Source organism: Rhopilema esculentum, chromosome 11, assembly GCF_057945365.1.
Source record: "Rhopilema esculentum isolate cy_ngs chromosome 11, ASM5794536v1, whole genome shotgun sequence".
Lineage (NCBI taxonomy): Eukaryota > Metazoa > Cnidaria > Scyphozoa > Rhizostomeae > Rhizostomatidae > Rhopilema > Rhopilema esculentum.
Genome location: NC_142825.1, coordinates 6,089,930 through 6,111,911, shown reverse-complemented (window position 1 = coordinate 6,111,911; position 21,982 = coordinate 6,089,930). Strand labels below are relative to the sequence as shown.

The following is a 21,982-nucleotide window of genomic DNA, read 5'->3' as shown; positions in this document are numbered from 1 at the left end:
CGAGGGGGATTCAGGTTTGCACAAAGCAGTTCAGAAAAAACAATAGGCTTGTGATTCCCAGAGTTTCTAAAGATCTTGGTTTTTGGCGATTTACTTCTAAACTATAATATGTATGAACTTCTAGTTTAATTCTTGGCACGCGCCGTTTGATGCTCGATTTTTTGAGCCGTTTCCCGTATTTTTAGGACCAGTTTTAGCCGAGTTATTAAGGATTTTGTCTCGAAAATCGCCAAAAAATGGTTTTTTGGACTTTAAAAATCGAAAACAGCCGCTAAAAATTCGCTGATACTTTCTAAAAATCGAGCCAAAAATCACCTAAATTCTGATATATAGCTTGCTCTGTTTGAAGCTCGCGTTTCTTTTTAAAATCGATTTTTCCGAAAAGTGCACTTTTCAAATTTTCTCAAATTTGCATCGCAGCGTCCAGGCCTGGCCAAAGCCGTTGCTGCGATGGCGACTTATACTTTATACTTAAAAACGGTATTTTCTTGAAGTTTTAAAGCGGGGGTAAGCTTTTTACATGCTAAGCAAACTGTTTTAAGTCGATTTAGATGCAATTACAGTGTAATCGCTTGATTTTAAATCATTTTGAAAAACTTCAGTACATGTCACTAGCCGCCCGTAGCTCGGTCAGCTTTAATGGAGAGAACCACACGAATATCGCTCTATATTCGCATATCAAGAGCATTGATCATTCAACAGCCGTTTAGCATTTAACAGCTTGCATGTTGAATCTGTTTAATTTTTTACAAAGGGATTAATTGCAACAAAATCTTTGCAACTTCACTTTTCCTCGATATGAAGGTCTGGGAATCCCCTTCCATTGGTATATTCAGGCTTGCAAACTTTCTATTGTCTTACCGGGCTACCCTCTAGTTTTTGCCCTTCTAAGGCTTTAATATCAATATGATTGAGAGAAATAGAGCAAAGATGCACTTATCTATCGACTCAAACGCTTAAAAAGCGAATATCGAGCGATTTTCGTGTGTTTTTCTCCATTAAAGCAGATCGGGCGACGGGCGGCTAGTGACATGTACTAAACTTTTTCAAAATGTCACTAGCCGCCCGTCGCCCGATCTGCTTTAATGGAGAAAAACACACGAAAATCGCTCGATATTCGCTTTTTAAGCGTTTGAGTCGATAGATAAGTGCATCTTTGCTCTATTTCTCTCAATCATATTGATATTAAAGCCTTAGAAGGGCAAAAACTAGAGGGTAGCCCGGTAAGACAATAGAAAGTTTGCAAGCCTGAATATACCAATGGAAGGGGATTCCCAGACCTTCATATCGAGGAAAAGTGAAGTTGCAAAGATTTTGTTGCAATTAATCCCTTTGTAAAAAATTAAACAGATTCAACATGCAAGCTGTTAAATGCTAAACGGCTGTTGAATGATCAACGCTCTTGATATGCGAATATAGAGCGATATTCGTGTGGTTCTCTCCATTAAAGCTGACCGAGCTACGGGCGGCTAGTGACATGTACTGAAGTTTTTCAAAATGATTTAAAATCATGCGATTACACTGTAATTGCATCTAAATCGACTTAAAACAGTTTGCTTAGCATGTAAAAAGCTTACCCCCGCTTTAAAACTTCAAGAAAATACCGTTTTTAAGTATAAAGTATAAGTCGCCATCGCAGCAACGGCTTTGGCCAGGCCTGGACGCTGCGATGCAAATTTGAGAAAATTTGAAAAGTGCACTTTTCGGAAAAATCGATTTTAAAAAGAAACGCGAGCTTCAAACAGAGCAAGCTATATATCAGAATTTAGGTGATTTTTGGCTCGATTTTTAGAAAGTATCAGCGAATTTTTAGCGGCTGATTTCGATTTTTAAAGTCCAAAAAACCATTTTTTGGCGATTTTCGAGACAAAATCCTTAATAACTCGGCTAAAACTGGTCCTAAAAATACGGGAAACGGCTCAAAAAATCGAGCATCAAACGGCGCGTGCCAAGAATTAAACTAGAAGTTCATACATATTATAGTTTAGAAGTAAATCGCCAAAAACCAAGATCTTTAGAAACTCTGGGAATCACAAGCCTATTGTTTTTTCTGAACTGCTTTGTGCAAACCTGAATCCCCCTCGGTCAAATCTGAGAAAAAGTCGAATAACTTCGCCATACATGGTCCGATCGTCTCAGCGAAAAGACCAGAAGGAAGAGCACAGTCTCCTACATCCTGTGGTGTAATGTATAAATCGATACAATGTATACTGTCGCCAGAATTGAAACTGTTAGTTGAAACACTGCCCATTCAATTTGAGACAAAAGGCTCTCTTTGTGTAAACAGAGGAATGTCTGGGCCAGGTCACAGAAATTATCATTTATTTACGCAAAGAAAACCAGGAAAAATAAGTGAAAAATTCTAGGCAGAAGTTCATAATTCAAATAACAATTTTACAAATGCACAATTAAATCGATTAAATAACTAAGCAATAAAAAATATGTTTCAACCGACTTTAGCTGCACAAAGACTTCTCGCCTTTGACAAAGGAAATTCAATAGCAGATTTCTAAAGCCTCACTTTGCCAATGATTCCCCTTGCCAGAGTAGCTGGTTGTTTACAAGGTAGAACGTAAAAGGAGATCACGTTTAGATGAGAACGTAGAATGAATCTACGTTGGTAATCATAAGGTGCCTAACTGAATATGGGAACGCCACTACAAAAAGTATAAAAGTCTTTAAATCTAACCAGTATAAGCAAAATTTTAAAACTTTAATAACAACTTTAAGGAATAAATAGATACTTTTAATTAGCATCTTATATACGTTTACAACACCCTACAACCAAACACTACATTCATCAGCGGTCAACGCAGTTTTTTTGCTGTGAATTACAGAAATATTACCCCTCCCTTCAAAAAGAGTGGTCATACACCCCTGAATATACGCACATTTCACGAGCGTGGTCTCCTTAAAATTATTTGATCTAGCACATTTTGAAAATATGTAGATTCCCCGATCTTTAATGAAAATGTTGTACGCTCTTTTATATATTGTCACAGAGTACTCAAACAACTTTTATACATATTTCTATTAACATTTGCTACCAGTCTCTCATCCAATCTCATAAAATGCGCTATTAAACGAACCTTTATAAGGGTCTCATTCGCTAATAATACCGATGGGAAGTCAACTTAAAGTCACTTTTTGGATCTCTGATCTTTCTGGAGCTTGTCTTCTGTAACCGAGGCCTAATCGGTCACTTGGATAAGTCTTGTGTTTATTGTAACTTGGACTGAAAAGGGCGCGTTCTTAAGGGATGGTTAGAAACGCCTATTTCTATATTGTCTATTCAATTGGCTTTGTTTCAGGAGCCATGCTGTTTGAAATAAAGCTGCCTCTTGTGGGATGTTTTAACTTCACTGAAATCAACAACTGGCTAACAATCTGGGGTTTTTCTTTAGTTTGTAAAAGTGTCAAGTTATGCTTTCAAATATGCCAAACCTAAACAAAAACCAATACCGCTACTTTTGTTATCAAGCAGATTTTGCAGCGATGTAGGCTTTGTATTCGTCGCTGGCACATGATTGCTGCTCAAGAATTCCCTTCTACTTCTTGGTACGATGACTCGTAGTCAACCTAACAAAAATAAAATATAATTAATGCACATGTTACTTCTTGTAATGAAAGCAAGAAACTTTACAGTTTACGCTGCAATCTGCTTGCATAGTTGGCTCGCATTGCGGTGCTAGCCGGATGGTATGGATAGAGGGTCCTAGAGATCGTTTAAGAAAATCCCAATGTCGTTTTACGGCTGTTTTCTCTTGGTTACTAATGAAAAAATTTTAGACTTCATAGATAATCAGACAGCCCTCATGGCCTAAAATCGTGCCTAAACTAGCATAAGATCTGTCAACTTTCTTGGTTTTGCCGGGAGGCTCCCGGTTTCGCTTGCTTTTTTTCGGTGTTCCGGTTTTTTTAAATTTCCTTCCCGTTTCTCCTTTATCTTAAAGCAGAAGTTTTCTTACAATGAATTTATTACAATGAAATTCTTCATGAATAATTTTTTGCTAGTGTTTGCAAATCAACAAAATTCACGAAAAATCGTTATGAAGAAGTTTCTCATTTTGATTATTAACATGATTTTTTGTCTAGCTCGTTTTACTATTCAAAAATTCTGATTATTCCCCTTATTTGATTGAATCTCTTTAATTTTCATAAGAAAATAAGAAAGAATTCAGTGGAAAGCCGGGCAAGGCTGTCACATTTTGAACGAAAGGCACCTCTGAAATTCAACAATCAGGTTGGGAAGATTTTTACATAGAGCCTTCTGTCATCGATCTATTGTAGAAGCTTGGGACCATTCAATATCAATGGTGGGGGTGGGGCGGAAGATATTTTTGGAAAAGCGAAGTTATTTCCGGCCCCCTCAAATTCATTTAATTACAATGTTGCCCCCTATAAATCCAAGAATAATTTCTTATAGATCCCCCCGCAAACGTAAAAGAATATCCAGATGATCATGGGCAGTTTCCAGTTAAAGACCAGATACCAGCTATTCCTTGTAAGACCAGTCAATCTTGTGTTCTTGAAAATGTATTGAGAACAATCGAGATCTTTATTACAGAAATTAAAACATTGAAAGCAAAACCTTTTAAAAAGACATGAAAAGCAAATTAATTATTATTGCATGATAATTTGATAAAAAGGTCAGCATTATTGCAAGGGGAGTTTATCACAGTTACGGGTAATGTTCGCTTGAACCTAGATATGCTGGAAAAAGAGCTGGAGCTAGTGTGCCCAGCCGCAAATTTGACAAGCAAAAATCTGTGCGAAGGAGAATAATAGAAAGAACAGGAAAAGAATAGTTGAACGTGACCTGAGAAGCTGCTTGTCGTTAATTGGTGCCATGCTTCCCGGAGAGAAAGTCAAGAAGACCCATCCCCTGCTATTAATTATGATTGGTCCCTTATCAAAACTCGATCTATCGTCTTCGAAAAGGAGTCTACTTCTTTGTCCTGGGAATCGCCACAAAAGTCTAGGTAAGTGGACAATAATTAGAATTTGACATTATAGATGTAAAAAAAATCTTTTTTCTTCTTCTTGTCGTTGTCAGGTGCGATAGAATTCTTCTACAAAATTTTTACAAAGTAAAAACATGTAAATGAAATATAGAAAAATATCTGTCATCATTTTCTGACTAAGAAGATATGATCTAGTATCCCTAATTAATGGCAAAATATCATAAATATATTTAGATAAGATCGTTGTTTAAAACAGTGTATGGTTTTAAAACAGGATAGATGTTAAGAAAAACTTGTGTATGGTTTTGAAGTGATTATTTTTTTCCAAGCATTTATTAACTTTTAAAACGAAAAATTGTTTTGACAAGCATACTCGACAAATAAGATGCAACAAGCGGATCTAGCGGAAGCAGAAACGAGCCAATTAGAACCAAATCACAACAGTTATAAAAAGAAAAAATAGGTAAATCAAAACGCACTAGCCAGAACCGACAAAATGGGTGGATCGAAACGCACCAGTCACAACCGACAAAACAGATTGGGTTCGAAACGCACCAATCAGAACTGGCAAAAGTGGGTTGATCGAAACGCACCAATCAGAACCGACAAAACAGGGTGGATCGAAACGCACCAATCAGAACTGGCAAAACAGTGTGGATCGAAACGCACCAATCAGAACCGACAAAATAAGGTGGATCGAAACGCACCAATCAGAACCGAGAAAACAGGGTGGATCGAAACGCACCAATCAGAAATGACCAAAGTGGGTGGATCGAAACGCACCAATCAGAACCGACAAAATAAGGTGGATCGAAACGCACCAATCAGAACCAAGAAAACAGGTTGGATCGAAACGCACCATCAGAGCTGGCAAATTAGGGTGGATCGAAACGCACAAAGCTTGAAAAAGTTCCTAATAAGCTCTCCTTTAAAAAAGCTCTCAAAAACTAGTTATTTCTTGCTTTTTTAATTGGTATAGCAGGAATTTTTCTGCAAAAACAGCCGAAAATACCATGATCCCATTTGCTACCTTTGAAAAAACATTACTGCATCGTTTTCCCCATCGCAGATTCAAGACAAAAACTTTGAATTGATTCAGAGAATGTGAATCTTTTCTTGCATTCAAATTCCTTCACAGTATTGTCCATGTGTTGACACTCTTCTCTTGTGGCTATCACTTGCTTGTGCAAAACTATGACGACTTTCATTCTCTGTGATGTTGATCCACATAGGAAAAGCACAACCAAACAATTTTCTTTTTCTCTGGACCCAATAACGAATGCTGTTATCTTATTTGTCGCTACATTTTTCAAGAAAGGTTTGAGTTTCCTGTTTGTTTCTTGAAGTGTGCGACTCTCCAATAGGCCCCCTCACTTGAATAGGTGCCCTCTAAAATGCTGAAATTAGTTATAGCTCCGGGGCGTTTTATCGAGAAAATACGGAAATAAAAATAATGGAACTTACTAATAAGATCAATTTAGAACGTTTGGATTTAAGCAAATTATTTGTTGTCATGGAACCCTTTATGGGCTGTTAAACTCTCTTTTTGATCTTCCATGGTCAAAAAAGTAAAAATCCTGGCAGTGATGTCAATCATTGAATCTGACTGTTCAAGTGATCTTCATTCTAATGGAAATTATGCAAAACCATAACTGTGTATCAAAAGTGTTATAGTTTAGTTTGGCAATAAAAAATAACTGAATAAAGACGTCTCCCCCGTCTAGATTATTAGACCAAGTTCAATTAATATCCACTGTGGAAATTAACTTTCGCAAACGGGAAAGCCCATTGGGAAGAGCATTTTCATAGGGTCCGGTAACTCCACTGGATTTATATGGATAAATTTTACGATGTCTGAAAAATCATCTAACATCGTGTTAGCACTTTCAGAGCTTAAGAATTTACTTAAAAATTAAATTCTCCAACACTGGCACCATTTTTGCTCTAGTCAACACTGTCACAGTTCTAAGTTGTTGTCTGATGCCTGAAAATCGCATTAAAAGTGAACCTAGGAGACCTAAGAGAAGAAATTTAGAACCGTCCAATTTAGAACCAAAATCGTGTACAGCTCTGCCCAAAAAGAAATCTGATGTAAGGGAAAATAATGTTAGAAACGGCAGGGCATAGTTAAAAAAGAAAATAATCGAGCAATGAAGGCTAAAAGAGATTCGTTTAACCTCCCAAACATTAAAGGCTTTTACGATGAAGTTCAAGTTCATGGACAAAACAAGAAGAAAGAAAGAAGAACCTCTTAGCATGTAAGAAAAAATAAAAAACTTGAAGGATTAGAAAAATAAATAGAGATCTGATGTAAGGGGCAAAAATAGTAGAAACGGCAGGGCATAGTTAAAAAAGAAAATAATCGAGCAATGAAGGCTAAAAGAGATTCGTTTAACCTCCCAAACATTAAAGGCTTTTACGATGAAGTTCAAGATCATGGACAAAACAAGAAAAAAAAAGAAGAACCTCTTAGCATGAAAGAAAGAATTAAAAACTTGAAGGATTAGAAAAATAAAAAGAAATCTGATGTAAGGGGCAATAATAGTAGAAACGGCAGGGCATAGTTAAAAAAGAAAATAATCGAGCAATGAAGGCTAAAAGAGATTCGTTTAACCTCCCAAACATTAAAGGCTTTTACGATGAAGATCAAGAAAATGGACAAAACAAGAAGAAAGAAAGAAGAACCTCTTAGCATGTAAGAAAGAATTAAAAACTTGAAGGATTAGAAAAATAAATAGAGATCTGATGTAAGGAGCGATAATGTTAGAAACGGCAGGGCATAGTTAAAAAAGAAAATAATCGAGCAATGAAGGCTAAAAGAGATTCGTTTAACCTCCCAAACATTAAAGGCTTTTACGATGAAGTTCAAGATCATGGACAAAACAAGAAAAAAAAAGAAGAACCTCTTAGCATGAAAGAAAGAATTAAAAACTTGAAGGATTAGAAAAATAAAAAGAAATCTGATGTAAGGGGCAATAATAGTAGAAACGGCAGGGCATAGTTAAAAAAGAAAATAATCGAGCAATGAAGGCTAAAAGAGATTCGTTTAACCTCCCAAACGTTAAAGGCTTTTATGTTGAAGATGAAGAAAACAAACAAAAAACAAGGAAGAAGAAAGAAGAACCTCTTAGCAGGTAAGAAAAAATAAAAACTTGAAGGATAAGAAAAATAAATAGAAATCTGATGTAAGGAGCGATAATGTTAGAAACGGCAGGGCATAGTTAAAAAAGAAAATAAACGAGCGATGAAGGCTAAAAGAGTATCCTTTAACCTCCCAAACATTAAAGGCTTTTATGATGAAGATCAAGAAAACAAACAAAAACCAAGGCGGAAGAAAGAAGAACCTCTTAGCAGGTAAGAGAAAATAAAAAACTTCAAGGATAAGAAAAACAAATAGAGATCTGATGTAAGGGGCAATAGTGTTAGAAACGGCAGGGCATAGTTAAAAAAGAAAATAATCGAGCAATGAAGGCTAAAAGAGATTCGTTTAACCTCCCAAACGTTAAAGGCTTTTATGTTGAAGATCAAGAAAACAAACAAAAAACAAGGAAGAAGAAAGAAGAACCTATTAGCATGTAAGAGAAAATAAAAAACTTGAAGGATTAGAAAAATAAATAGAGATCTGATGTAAGGTGCAATAATAGTAGAAACGGCAGGGCATAATTAAAAAAGAAAATAATCGAGCAATGAAGGCTAAAAGAGTATCCTTTAACCTCCCAAACATTAAAGGCTTTTATGATCAAATCAAGAAAACAAACAAAAAACAAGGAAGAAGAAAGAAGAACCTCTTAGCATGTAAGAAAAAATAAAAAACTTGAAGGATTAGAAAAATAAATGTAGATCTGATGTAAGGGGCAATAATAGTAGAAACGGCAGGGCATAGTTAAAAAAGAAAATAATCGAGCAATGAAGGCTAAAAGAGATTCGTTTAACCTCCCAAACATTAAAGGCTTTTATGTTGAAGATCAAGAAAACAAACAAAAAACAAGGAAGAAGAAAGAAGAACCTATTAGCATGTAAGAGAAAATAAAAAACTTGAAGGATTAGAAAAATAAATAGAGATCTGATGTAAGGTGCAATAATAGTAGAAACGGCAGGGCATAATTAAAAAAGAAAATAATCGAGCAATGAAGGCTAAAAGAGATTCGTTTAACCTCCCAAACATTAAAGGCTTTACGATGAAGATCAAGAAAACAAACAAAAAACAAGGAGGAAGAAAGAAGAACCTCTTAGCAGGTAAGAAAAAATAAAAAACTTGAAGGATAAGAAAAACAAATAGAGATCTGATGTAAGGGGCAATAATGTTAGAAATGGCAAGGCATAGTTAAAAAAGAAAATAATCGAGCAATGAAGGCTAAAAGAGATTCGTTTAACCTCCCAAACGTTAAAGGCTTTTATGTTGAAGATCAAGAAAACAAACAAAAAACAAGGAAGAAGAAAGAAGAACCTATTAGCATGTAAGAGAAAATAAAAAACTTGAAGGATTAGAAAAATAAATAGAGATCTGATGTAAGGGGCAGTAATGGTAGAAACGGCAGGGCATAATTAAAAAAGAAAATAATCGAGCAATGAAGGCTAAAAGAGATTCGTTTAACCTCCCAAACATTAAAGGCTTTGATGATCAAATCAAGAAAACAAACAAAAAACAAGGAAGAAGAAAGAAGAACCTCTTAGCATGTAAGAAAAAATAAAAAACTTGAAGGATTAGAAAAATAAATAGAGATCTGATGTTAGGGGCAATAGTGTTAGAAACGGCAGGGCATAGTTAAAAAAGAAAATAATCGAGCAATGAAAGCTAAAAGAGATTAGTTTAACCTCCCAAACGTTAAAGGCTTTTATGTTGAAGATCAAAAAAACAAACAAAAAACAAGGAAGAAGAAAGAAGAACCTCTTAGCATGTTAGAGAAAATAAAAAACTTGAAGGATTAGAAAAATAAATAGAGATCTGATGTAAGGGGCAATAGTGTTAGAAACGGCAGGGCATAGTTAAAAAAGAAAATAATCGAGCAATGAAGGCTAAAAGAGATTCGTTTAACCTCCCAAACATTAAAGGCTTTTATGTTGAAGATCAAAAAAACAAACAAAAAACAAGGAAGAAGAAAGAAGAACCTCTTAGCATGTTAGAGAAAATAAAAAACTTGAAGGATTAGAAAAATAAATAGAGATCTGATGTTAGGGGCAATAGTGTTAGAAACGGCAGGGCATAGTTAAAAAAGAAAATAATCGAGCAATGAAAGCTAAAAGAGATTCGTTTAACCTCCCAAACGTTAAAGGCTTTTATGTTGAAGATCAAGAAAACAAACAAAAAACAAGGAAGAAGAAAGAAGAACCTCTTAGCAGGTAAGAAAAAATAAAAAACTTGAAGGATAAGAAAAACAAATAGAGATCTGATGTAAGGGGCAATAATGTTAGAAATGGCAAGGCATAGTTAAAAAAGAAAATAATCGAGCAATGAAGGCTAAAAGAGATTCGTTTAACCTCCCAAACGTTAAAGGCTTTTATGTTGAAGATCAAGAAAACAAACAAAAAACAAGGAAGAAGAAAGAAGAACCTATTAGCATGTAAGAGAAAATAAAAAACTTGAAGGATTAGAAAAATAAATAGAGATCTGATGTAAGGGGCAGTAATGGTAGAAACGGCAGGGCATAATTAAAAAAGAAAATAATCGAGCAATGAGGGCTAAAAGAGATTCGTTTAACCTCCCAAACATTAAAGGCTTTGATGATCAAATCAAGAAAACAAACAAAAAACAAGGAAGAAGAAAGAAGAACCTCTTAGCATGTAAGAAAAAATAAAAAACTTGAAGGATTAGAAAAATAAATAGAGATCTGATGTAAGGGGCAATAGTGTTAGAAACGGCAAGGCATAGTTAAAAAAGAAAATAATCAAGCAATGAAGGCTAAAAGAGTATCCTTTAACCTCCCAAACATTAAAGGCTTTTATGATCAAATCAAGAAAACAAACAAAAAACAAGGAAGAAGAAAGAAGAACCTCTTAGCATGTAAGAAAAAATAAAAAACTTGAAGGATTAGAAAAATAAATAGAGATCTGATGTTAGGGGCAATAGTGTTAGAAACGGCAGGGCATAGTTAAAAAAGAAAATAATCGAGCAATGAAAGCTAAAAGAGATTCGTTTAACCTCCCAAACATTAAAGGCTTTTATGTTGAAGATCAAAAAAACAAACAAAAAACAAGGAAGAAGAAAGAAGAACCTCTTAGCATGTTAGAGAAAATAAAAAACTTGAAGGATTAGAAAAATAAATAGAGATCTGATGTAAGGGGCAATAGTGTTAGAAACGGCAGGGCATAGTTAAAAAAGAAAATAATCGAGCAATGAAGGCTAAAAGAGATTCGTTTAACCTCCCAAACATTAAAGGCTTTTATGTTGAAGATCAAAAAAACAAACAAAAAACAAGGAAGAAGAAAGAAGAACCTCTTAGCATGTTAGAGAAAATAAAAAACTTGAAGGATTAGAAAAATAAATAGAGATCTGATGTAAGGGGCAATAATAGTAGAAACGGCAGGGCATAGTTAAAAAAGAAAATAATCGAGCAATGAAGGCTAAAAGAGATTCGTTTAACCTCCGAAACGTTAAAGGCTTTTATGATCAAATCAAGAAAACAAACAAAAAACAAGGAAGAAGAAAGAAGAACCTCTTAGCATGTAAGAAAAAATAAAAAACTTGAAGGATTAGAAAAATAAATAGAGATCTGATGTAAGGGGCAATAGTGTTAGAAACGGCAGGGCATAGTTAAAAAAGAAAATAATCGAGCAATGAAGGCTAAAAGAGATTCGTTTAACCTCCCAAACATTAAAGGCTTTTATGTTGAAGATCAAAAAAACAAACAAAAAACAAGGAAGAAGAAAGAAGAACCTCTTAGCATGTTAGAGAAAATAAAAAACTTGAAGGATTAGAAAAATAAATAGAGATCTGATGTTAGGGGCAATAGTGTTAGAAACGGCAGGGCATAGTTAAAAAAGAAAATAATCGAGCAATGAAGGCTAAAAGAGATTCGTTTAACCTCCCAAACGTTAAAGGCTTTTATGTTGAAGATCAAAAAAACAAACAAAAAACAAGGAAGAAGAAAGAAGAACCTCTTAGCATGTTAGAGAAAATAAAAAACTTGAAGGATTAGAAAAATAAATAGAGATCTGATGTAAGGGGCAATAGTGTTAGAAACGGCAAGGCATAGTTAAAAAAGAAAATAATCAAGCAATGAAGGCTAAAAGAGTATCCTTTAACCTCCCAAACATTAAAGGCTTTTATGATCAAATCAAGAAAACAAACAAAAAACAAGGAAGAAGAAAGAAGAACCTCTTAGCATGTAAGAAAAAATAAAAAACTTGAAGGATTAGAAAAATAAATAGAGATCTGATGTTAGGGGCAATAGTGTTAGAAACGGCAGGGCATAGTTAAAAAAGAAAATAATCGAGCAATGAAGGCTAAAAGAGATTCGTTTAACCTCCCAAACGTTGAAGGCTTTTATGTTGAAGATCAAAAAAACAAACAAAAAACAAGGAAGAAGAAAGAAGAACCTCTTAGCATGTTAGAGAAAATAAAAAACTTGAAGGATTAGAAAAATAAATAGAGATCTGATGTAAGGGGCAATAGTGTTAGAAACGGCAGGGCATAGTTAAAAAAGAAAATAATCGAGCAATGAAGGCTAAAAGAGATTCGTTTAACCTCCGAAACGTTAAAGGCTTTTATGATCAAATCAAGAAAACAAACAAAAAACAAGGAAGAAGAAAGAAGAACCTCTTAGCATGTAAGAAAAAATAAAAAACTTGAAGGATTAGAAAAATAAATAGAGATCTGATGTAAGGGGCAATAGTGTTAGAAACGGCAGGGCATAGTTAAAAAAGAAAATAATCGAGCAATGAAGGCTAAAAGAGATTCGTTTAACCTCCCAAACATTAAAGGCTTTTATGTTGAAGATCAAAAAAACAAACAAAAAACAAGGAAGAAGAAAGAAGAACCTCTTAGCATGTTAGAGAAAATAAAAAACTTGAAGGATTAGAAAAATAAATAGAGATCTGATGTTAGGGGCAATAGTGTTAGAAACGGCAGGGCATAGTTAAAAAAGAAAATAATCGAGCAATGAAGGCTAAAAGAGATTCGTTTAACCTCCCAAACGTTAAAGGCTTTTATGTTGAAGATCAAAAAAACAAACAAAAAACAAGGAAGAAGAAAGAAGAACCTCTTAGCATGTTAGAGAAAATAAAAAACTTGAAGGATTAGAAAAATAAATAGAGATCTGATGTTAGGGGCAATAGTGTTAGAAACGGCAGGGCATAGTTAAAAAAGAAAATAATCGAGCAATGAAGGCTAAAAGAGATTTGTTTAACCTCCCAAACATTAAAGGCTTTACGATGAAGATCAAGAAAACAAACAAAAAACAAGGAAGAAGAAAGAAGAACCTCTTAGCATGTTAGAAAAAATAAAAAACTTGAAGGATTAGAAAAATAAATAGAGATCTGATGTTAGGGGCAATAGTGTTAGAAACGGCAGGGCATAGTTAAAAAAGAAAATAATCGAGCAATGAAGGCTAAAAGAGATTCGTTTAACCTCCCAAACGTTAAAGGCTTTTATGTTGAAGATCAAAAAAACAAACAAAAAACAAGGAAGAAGAAAGAAGAACCTCTTAGCATGTTAGAGAAAATAAAAAACTTGAAGGATTAGAAAAATAAATAGAGATCTGATGTAAGGGGCAATAGTGTTAGAAACGGCAGGGCATAGTTAAAAAAGAAAATAATCGAGCAATGAAGGCTAAAAGAGATTCGTTTAACCTCCGAAACGTTAAAGGCTTTTATGATCAAATCAAGAAAACAAACAAAAAACAAGGAAGAAGAAAGAAGAACCTCTTAGCATGTAAGAAAAAATAAAAAACTTGAAGGATTAGAAAAATAAATAGAGATCTGATGTAAGGGGCAATAGTGTTAGAAACGGCAGGGCATAGCTAAAAAAGAAAATAATCGAGCAATGAAGGCTAAAAGAGATTCGTTTAACCTCCCAAACATTAAAGGCTTTTATGATGAAGATCAAGAAAACAAACAAAAACCAAGGCGGAAGAAAGAAGAACCTCTTAGCAGATAAGAAAAAATAAAAAACTTGAAGGATAAGAAAAACAAATAGAGATCTGATGTAAGGGGCAATAATAGTAGAAACGGCAGGGCATAGTTAAAAAAGACAATAATCGAGCAATGAAGGCTAAAAGAGATTCGTTTAACCTCCCAAACGTTAAAGGCTTTTATGTTGAAGATCCAGAAAACAAACAAAAAACAAGGAAGAAGAAAGAAGAACCTATTAGCATGTAAGAGAAAATAAAAAACTTGAAGGATTAGAAAAATAAATAGAGATCTGATGTAAGGGGCAATAATAGTAGAAACGGCAGGGCATAATTAAAAAAGAAAATAATCGAGTAATGAAGGCTAAAAGAGATTCGTTTAACCTCCCAAACATTAAAGGCTTTTATGATGAAGATCAAGAAAACAAACAAAAATCAAGGCGGAAGAAAGAAGAACCTCTTAGCAGGTAAGAAAAAATAAAAAACTTGAAGGATAAGAAAAACAAATAGAGATCTGATGTAAGGGGCAATAATGTTAGAAATGGCAAGGCATAGTTAAAAAAGAAAATAATCGAGCAATGAAGGCTAAAAGAGATTCGTTTAACCTCCCAAACGTTAAAGGCTTTTATGTTGAAGATCAAGAAAACAAACAAAAAACAAGGAAGAAGAAAGAAGAACCTATTAGCATGTAAGAGAAAATAAAAAACTTGAAGGATTAGAAAAATAAATAGAGATCTGATGTAAGGGGCAATAATGGTAGAAACGGCAGGGCATAATTAAAAAAGAAAATAATCGAGCAATGAAGGCTAAAAGAGATTCGTTTAACCTCCCAAACATTAAAGGCTTTGATGATCAAATCAAGAAAACAAACAAAAAACAAGGAAGAAGAAAGAAGAACCTATTAGCATGTAAGAGAAAATAAAAAACTTGAAGGATTAGAAAAATAAATAGAGATCTGATGTAAGGGGCAATAGTGTTAGAAACGGCAAGGCATAGTTAAAAAAGAAAATAATCAAGCAATGAAGGCTAAAAGAGTATCCTTTAACCTCCCAAACATTAAAGGCTTTTATGATCAAATCAAGAAAACAAACAAAAAACAAGGAAGAAGAAAGAAGAACCTCTTAGCATGTAAGAAAAAATAAAAAACTTGAAGGATTAGAAAAATAAATAGAGATCTGATGTTAGGGGCAATAGTGTTAGAAACGGCAGGGCATAGTTAAAAAAGAAAATAATCGAGCAATGAAGGCTAAAAGAGATTCGTTTAACCTCCCAAACATTAAAGGCTTTTATGTTGAAGATCAAGAAAACAAACAAAAAACAAGGAATAAGAAAGAAGAACCTCTTAGCATGTAAGAGAAAATAAAAAACTTGAAGGATTAGAAAAATAAATAGAGATCTGATGTAAGGGGCAATAGTGTTAGAAACGGCAGGGCATAGTTAAAAAAGAAAATAATCGAGCAATGAAAGCTAAAAGAGATTCGTTTAACCTCCCAAACGTTAAAGGCTTTTATGTTGAAGATCAAAAAAACAAACAAAAAACAAGGAAGAAGAAAGAAGAACCTCTTAGCATGTTAGAGAAAATAAAAAACTTGAAGGATTAGAAAAATAAATAGAGATCTGATGTAAGGGGCAATAATGTTAGAAACGGCAGGGCATAGTTAAAAAAGAAAATAATCGAGCAATGAAGGCTAAAAGAGATTCGTTTAACCTCCCAAACGTTAAAGGCTTTTATGATCAAATCAAGAAAACAAACAAAAAACAAGGAAGAAGAAAGAAGAACCTCTTAGCATGTAAGAAAAAATAAAAAACTTGAAGGATTAGAAAAATAAATAGAGATCTGATGTAAGGGGCAATAGTGTTAGAAACGGCAGGGCATAGTTAAAAAAGAAAATAATCGAGCAATGAAAGCTAAAAGAGATTCGTTTAACCTCCCAAACGTTAAAGGCTTTTATGTTGAAGATCAAAAAAACAAACAAAAAACAAGGAAGAAGAAAGAAGAACCTCTTAGCATGTTAGAGAAAATAAAAAACTTGAAGGATTAGAAAAATAAATAGAGATCTGATGTAAGGGGCAATAGTGTTAGAAACGGCAGGGCATAGTTAAAAAAGAAAATAATCGAGCAATGAAGGCTAAAAGAGTATCCTTTAACCTCCCAAACATTAAAGGCTTTTATGATCAAATCAAGAAAACGAACAAAAAACAAGGAAGAAGAAAGAAGAACCTCTTAGCATGTAAGAAAAAATAAAAAACTTGAAGGATTAGAAAAACAAATGTAGATCTGATGTAAGGGGCAATAATAGTAGAAACGGCAGGGCATAGTTAAAAAAGAAAATAATCGAGCAATGAAGGCTAAAAGAGATTCGTTTAACCTCCGAAACGTTAAAGGCTTTTATGTTGAAGATCCAGAAAACAAACAAAAAACAAGGAAGAAGAAAGAAGAACCTATTAGCATGTAAGAGAAAATAAAAAACTTGAAGGATTAGAAAAATAAATAGAGATCTGATGTAAGGGGCAATAATAGTAGAAACGGCAGGGCATAATTAAAAAAGAAAATAATCGAGCAATGAAGGCTAAAAGAGATTCGTTTAACCTCCCAAACATTAAAGGCTTTTATGTTGAAGATCCAGAAAACAAACAAAAAACAAGGAAGAAGAAAGAAGAACCTATTAGCATGTAAGAGAAAATAAAAAACTTGAAGGATTAGAAAAATAAATAGAGATCTGATGTAAGGGGCAATAATAGTAGAAACGGCAGGGCATAATTAAAAAAGAAAATAATCGAGCAATGAAGGCTAAAAGAGATTCGTTTAACCTCCCAAACATTAAAGGCTTTTATGATGAAGATCAAGAAAACAAACAAAAACCAAGGCGGAAGAAAGAAGAACCTCTTAGCAGGTAAGAAAAAATAAAAAACTTGAAGGATTAGAAAAATAAATAGAGATCTGATGTAAGGGGCAAAAATGTTAGAAACGGCAAGGCATAGTTAAAAAAGAAAATAATGGAGCAATGAAGGCTAAAAGAGATTTGTTTAACCTCCCAAACATTAAAGGCTTTACGATGAAGATCAAGAAAACAAACAAAAAACAAGAAGGAAGAAAGAAGAACCTCTTAGCAGGTAAGAAAAAATAAAAAACTTGAAGGATAAGAAAAACAAATAGAGATCTGATGTAAGGGGCAATAATGTTACAAATGGCAAGGCATAGTTAAAAAAGAAAATAATCGAGCAATGAAGGCTAAAAGAGATTCGTATAACCTCCCAAACGTTAAAGGCTTTTATGTTGAAGATCAAGAAAACAAACAAAAAACAAGGAAGAAGAAAGAAGAACCTATTAGCATGTAAGAGAAAATAAAAAACTTGAAGGATTAGAAAAATAAATAGAGATCTGATGTAAGGGGCAATAATAGTAGAAACGGCAGGGCATAATTAAAAAAGAAAATAATCGAGCAATGAAGGCTAAAAGAGATTTGTTTAACCTCCCAAACATTAAAGGCTTTACGATGAAGATCAAGAAAACAAACAAAAAACAAGGAAGAAGAAAGAAGAACCTATTAGCATGTAAGAGAAAATAAAAAACTTGAAGGATTAGAAAAATAAATAGAGATCTGATGTAAGGGGCAATAATAGTAGAAACGGCAGGGCATAATTAAAAAAGAAAATAATCGAGCAATGAAGGCTAAAAGAGATTCGTTTAACCTCCCAAACATTAAAGGCTTTTATGTTGAAGATCCAGAAAACAAACAAAAAACAAGGAAGAAGAAAGAAGAACCTATTAGCATGTAAGAGAAAATAAAAAACTTGAAGGATTAGAAAAATAAATAGAGATCTGATGTAAGGGGCAATAATAGTAGAAACGGCAGGGCATAATTAAAAAAGAAAATAATCGAGCAATGAAGGCTAAAAGAGATTCGTTTAACCTCCCAAACATTAAAGGCTTTTATGATGAAGATCAAGAAAACAAACAAAAACCAAGGCGGAAGAAAGAAGAACCTCTTAGCAGGTAAGAAAAAATAAAAAACTTGAAGGATTAGAAAAATAAATAGAGATCTGATGTAAGGGGCAAAAATGTTAGAAACGGCAAGGCATAGTTAAAAAAGAAAATAATCAAGCAATGAAGGCTAAAAGAGATTTGTTTAACCTCCCAAACATTAAAGGCTTTACGATGAAGATCAAGAAAACAAACAAAAAACAAGAAGGAAGAAAGAAGAACCTCTTAGCAGGTAAGAAAAAATAAAAAACTTGAAGGATAAGAAAAACAAATAGAGATCTGATGTAAGGGGCAATAATGTTACAAATGGCAAGGCATAGTTAAGAAAGAAAATAATCGAGCAATGAAGGCTAAAAGAGATTCGTATAACCTCCCAAACGTTAAAGGCTTTTATGTTGAAGATCAAGAAAACAAACAAAAAACAAGGAAGAAGAAAGAAGAACCTATTAGCATGTAAGAGAAAATAAAAAACTTGAAGGATTAGAAAAATAAATAGAGATCTGATGTAAGGGGCAATAATAGTAGAAACGGCAGGGCATAATTAAAAAAGAAAATAATCGAGCAATGAAGGCTAAAAGAGATTCGTTTAACCTCCCAAACATTAAAGGCTTTTATGATGAAGATCAAGAAAACAAACAAAAACCAAGGCGGAAGAAAGAAGAACCTCTTAGCAGTTAAGAAAAAATAAAAAACTTGAAGGATTAGAAAAATAAATAGAGATCTGATGTAAGGGGCAATAATGTTAGAAACGGCAAGGCATAGTTAAAAAAGAAAATAATGGAGCAATGAAGGCTAAAAGAGATTTGTTTAACCTCCCAAACATTAAAGGCTTTTATGATGAAGATCAAGAAAACAAACAAAAACCAAGGCGGAAGAAAGAAGAACCTCTTAGCAGGTAAGAAAAAAAAAACTTGAAGGATTAGAAAAATAAATATAAATCTTATGTAAGGGGCAATAATGTTAGAAACGGCAGGGCATAGTTAAAAAAGAAAATAATCGAGCAATGAAGGCTAAAAGAGATTCGTTTAACCTCCCAAACATTAAAGGCTTTTATGATGAAGATCAAGAAAACAAACAAAAACCAAGGCAGAAGAAAGAAGAACCTCTTAGCAGATAAGAAAAAATAAAAAACTTGAAGGATTAGAAAAATAAATAGAAATCTGATGTAAGGGGCAATAATGTTAGAAACGGCAAGGCATAGTTAAAAAAGAATATAATCGAGCAATGAAGGCTAAAAGAGATTTGTTTGACCTCCCAAACATTAAAGGCTTTTATGTTGAAGATCAAGAAAACAAACGAAAAACAAGGCGGAAGAAAGAAGAACCTCTTAGCAGGTAAGAAAAAATAAAAAACTTGAAGGATAAGAAAAACAAATAGAAATCTGATGTAAGGGGCAATAATAGTAGAAACGGCAGGGCATAGTTAAAAAAGAAAATAATCGAGCAATGAAGGCTAAAAGAGATTTGTTTAACCTCCCAAACATTAAAGGCTTTACGATGAAGATCAAGAAAACAAACAAAAAACAAGGAGGAAGAAAGAAGAACCTCTTAGCAGGTAAGAAAAAATAAAAAACTTGAAGGATAAGAAAAATAAATAGAGATCTGATGTAAGGGGCAATAATAGTAGAAACGGCAGGGCATAGTTAAAAAAGAAAATAATCGAGCAATGAAGGCTAAAAGAGATTTGTTTAACCTCCCAAACATTAAAGGCTTTACGATGAAGATCAAGAAAACAAACAAAAAACAAGGAGGAAGAAAGAAGAACCTCTTAGCAGGTAAGAAAAAATAAAAAACTTGAAGGATAAGAAAAACAAATAGAGATCTGATGTAAGGGGCAATAATAGTAGAAACGGCAGGGCATAATTAAAAAAGAAAATAATCGAGCAATGAAGGCTAAAAGAGATTTGTTTGACCTCGCAAACATTAAAGGCTTTTATGTTGAAGATCAAGAAAACAAACAAAAAACAAGGCGGAAGAAAGAAGAACCCTTTACGATGTAAGAGAAAATAAAAAACGTGAAGGATTAGAAAAATAAATAGAAATCTGATGTAAGGAGCGATAATGTTAGAAACGGCAGGGCATAGTTAAAAAAGAAAATAATCGAGCAATGAAGGCTAAAAGAGATTTGTTTAACCTCCCAAACATTAAAGGCTTTTATGTTGAAGATCAAGAAAACAAACAAAAAACAAGGCGGAAGAAAGAAGAACCTCTTAGCAGGTAAGAAAAAATAAAAAACTTGAAGGATAAGAAAAACAAATAGAGATCTGATGTAAGGGGCAATAATAGTAGAAACGGCAGGGCATAGTTAAAAAAGAAAATAATCGAGCAATGAAGGCTAAAAGAGATTTGTTTAACCTCCCAAACATTAAAGGCTTTACGATGAAGATCAAGAAAACAAACAAAAAACAAGGAGGAAGAAAGAAGAACCTCTTAGCAGGTAAGAAAAAATAAAAAACTTGAAGGATAAGAAAAATAAATAGAGATCTGATGTAAGGGGCAATAATAGTAGAAACGGCAGGGCATAGTTAAAAAAGAAAATAATCGAGCAATGAAGGCTAAAAGAGATTTGTTTAACCTCCCAAACATTAAAGGCTTTACGATGAAGATCAAGAAAACAAACAAAAAACAAGGAGGAAGAAAGAAGAACCTCTTAGCAGGTAAGAAAAAATAAAAAACTTGAAGGATAAGAAAAACAAATAGAGATCTGATGTAAGGGGCAATAATAGTAGAAACGGCAGGGCATAATTAAAAAAGAAAATAATCGAGCAATGAAGGCTAAAAGAGATTTGTTTGACCTCGCAAACATTAAAGGCTTTTATGTTGAAGATCAAGAAAACAAACAAAAAACAAGGCGGAAGAAAGAAGAACCCTTTACGATGTAAGAAAAAATAAAAAACGTGAAGGATTAGAAAAATAAATAGAAATCTGATGTAAGGGGCAATAATAGTAGAAACGGCAGGGCATAGTTAAAAAAGAAAATAATCGAGCAATGAAGGCTACAAGAGATTTGTTTGACCTCCCAAACATTAAAGGCTTTTATGTTGAAGATCAAGAAAACAAACAAAAAACAAGGAAGAAGAAAGAAGAACCTCTTAGCAGGTAAGAAAAAAAAAACTTGAAGGATAAGAAAAACAAATAGAGATCTGATGTAAGGGGCAATAATGTTAGAAACGGCAGGGAATAGTTAAAAAAGAAAATAATCGAGCAATGAAGGCTAAAAGGGATTCGTTTAACCTCCCAAACATTAAAGGCTTTTATGATGAAGATCAAGAAAACAAACAAAAACGAAGGCGGAAGAACGAAGAACCTCTTAGCAGGTAAGAAAAAATAAAAACTTGAAGAATAAGAAAAATAAATAGAAATCTGATGTAAGGAGCGATAATGTTAGAAACGGCAGGGCATAGTTAAAAAAGAATATAATCGAGCAATGAAGGCTAAAAGAGATTTGTTTGACCTCCCAAACATTAAAGGCTTTTATGTTGAAGATCAAGAAAACAAACAAAAAACAAGGCGGAAGAAAGAAGAACCTCTTAGCAGGTAAGAAAAAATAAAAAACTTGAAGGATAAGAAAAACAAATAGAGATCTGATGTAAGGGGCAATAATAGTAGAAACGGCAGGGCATAGTTAAAAAAAAAATAATCGAGCAATGAAGGCTAAAAGAGATTTGTTTAACCTCCCAAACATTAAAGGCTTTACGATGAAGATCAAGAAAACAAACAAAAAACAAGGAGGAAGAAAGAAGAACCTCTTAGCAGGTAAGAAAAAATAAAAAACTTGAAGGATAAGAAAAATAAATAGAGATCTGATGTAAGGGGCAATAATGTTAGAAACGGCAGGGCATAGTTAAAAAAGAAAATAATCGAGCAATGAAGGCTAAAAGAGATTCGTTTAACCTCCCAAACATTAAAGGCTTTTATGATGAAGATCAAGAAAACAAACAAAAACCAAGGCGGAAGAAAGAAGAACCT

The 21,982-nt window shown here is 33.5% G+C and overlaps 1 long non-coding RNA gene across 1 annotated transcript in view; it reads right to left on the bottom strand.

Moving 5' to 3' along the window:
- Positions 1 to 2,360: 2,360 nt before the first annotated feature.
- Positions 2,361 to 21,982, bottom strand: part of LOC148958958 (uncharacterized) — a 38,158-nt gene continuing 18,536 nt past the window's right edge. Inside the window, exon 2 of the long non-coding RNA XR_016144323.1 lies at positions 2,361 to 3,579. This is a non-coding gene — a long non-coding RNA (uncharacterized LOC148958958). The remainder of the gene's footprint in view (positions 3,580 to 21,982) is intronic.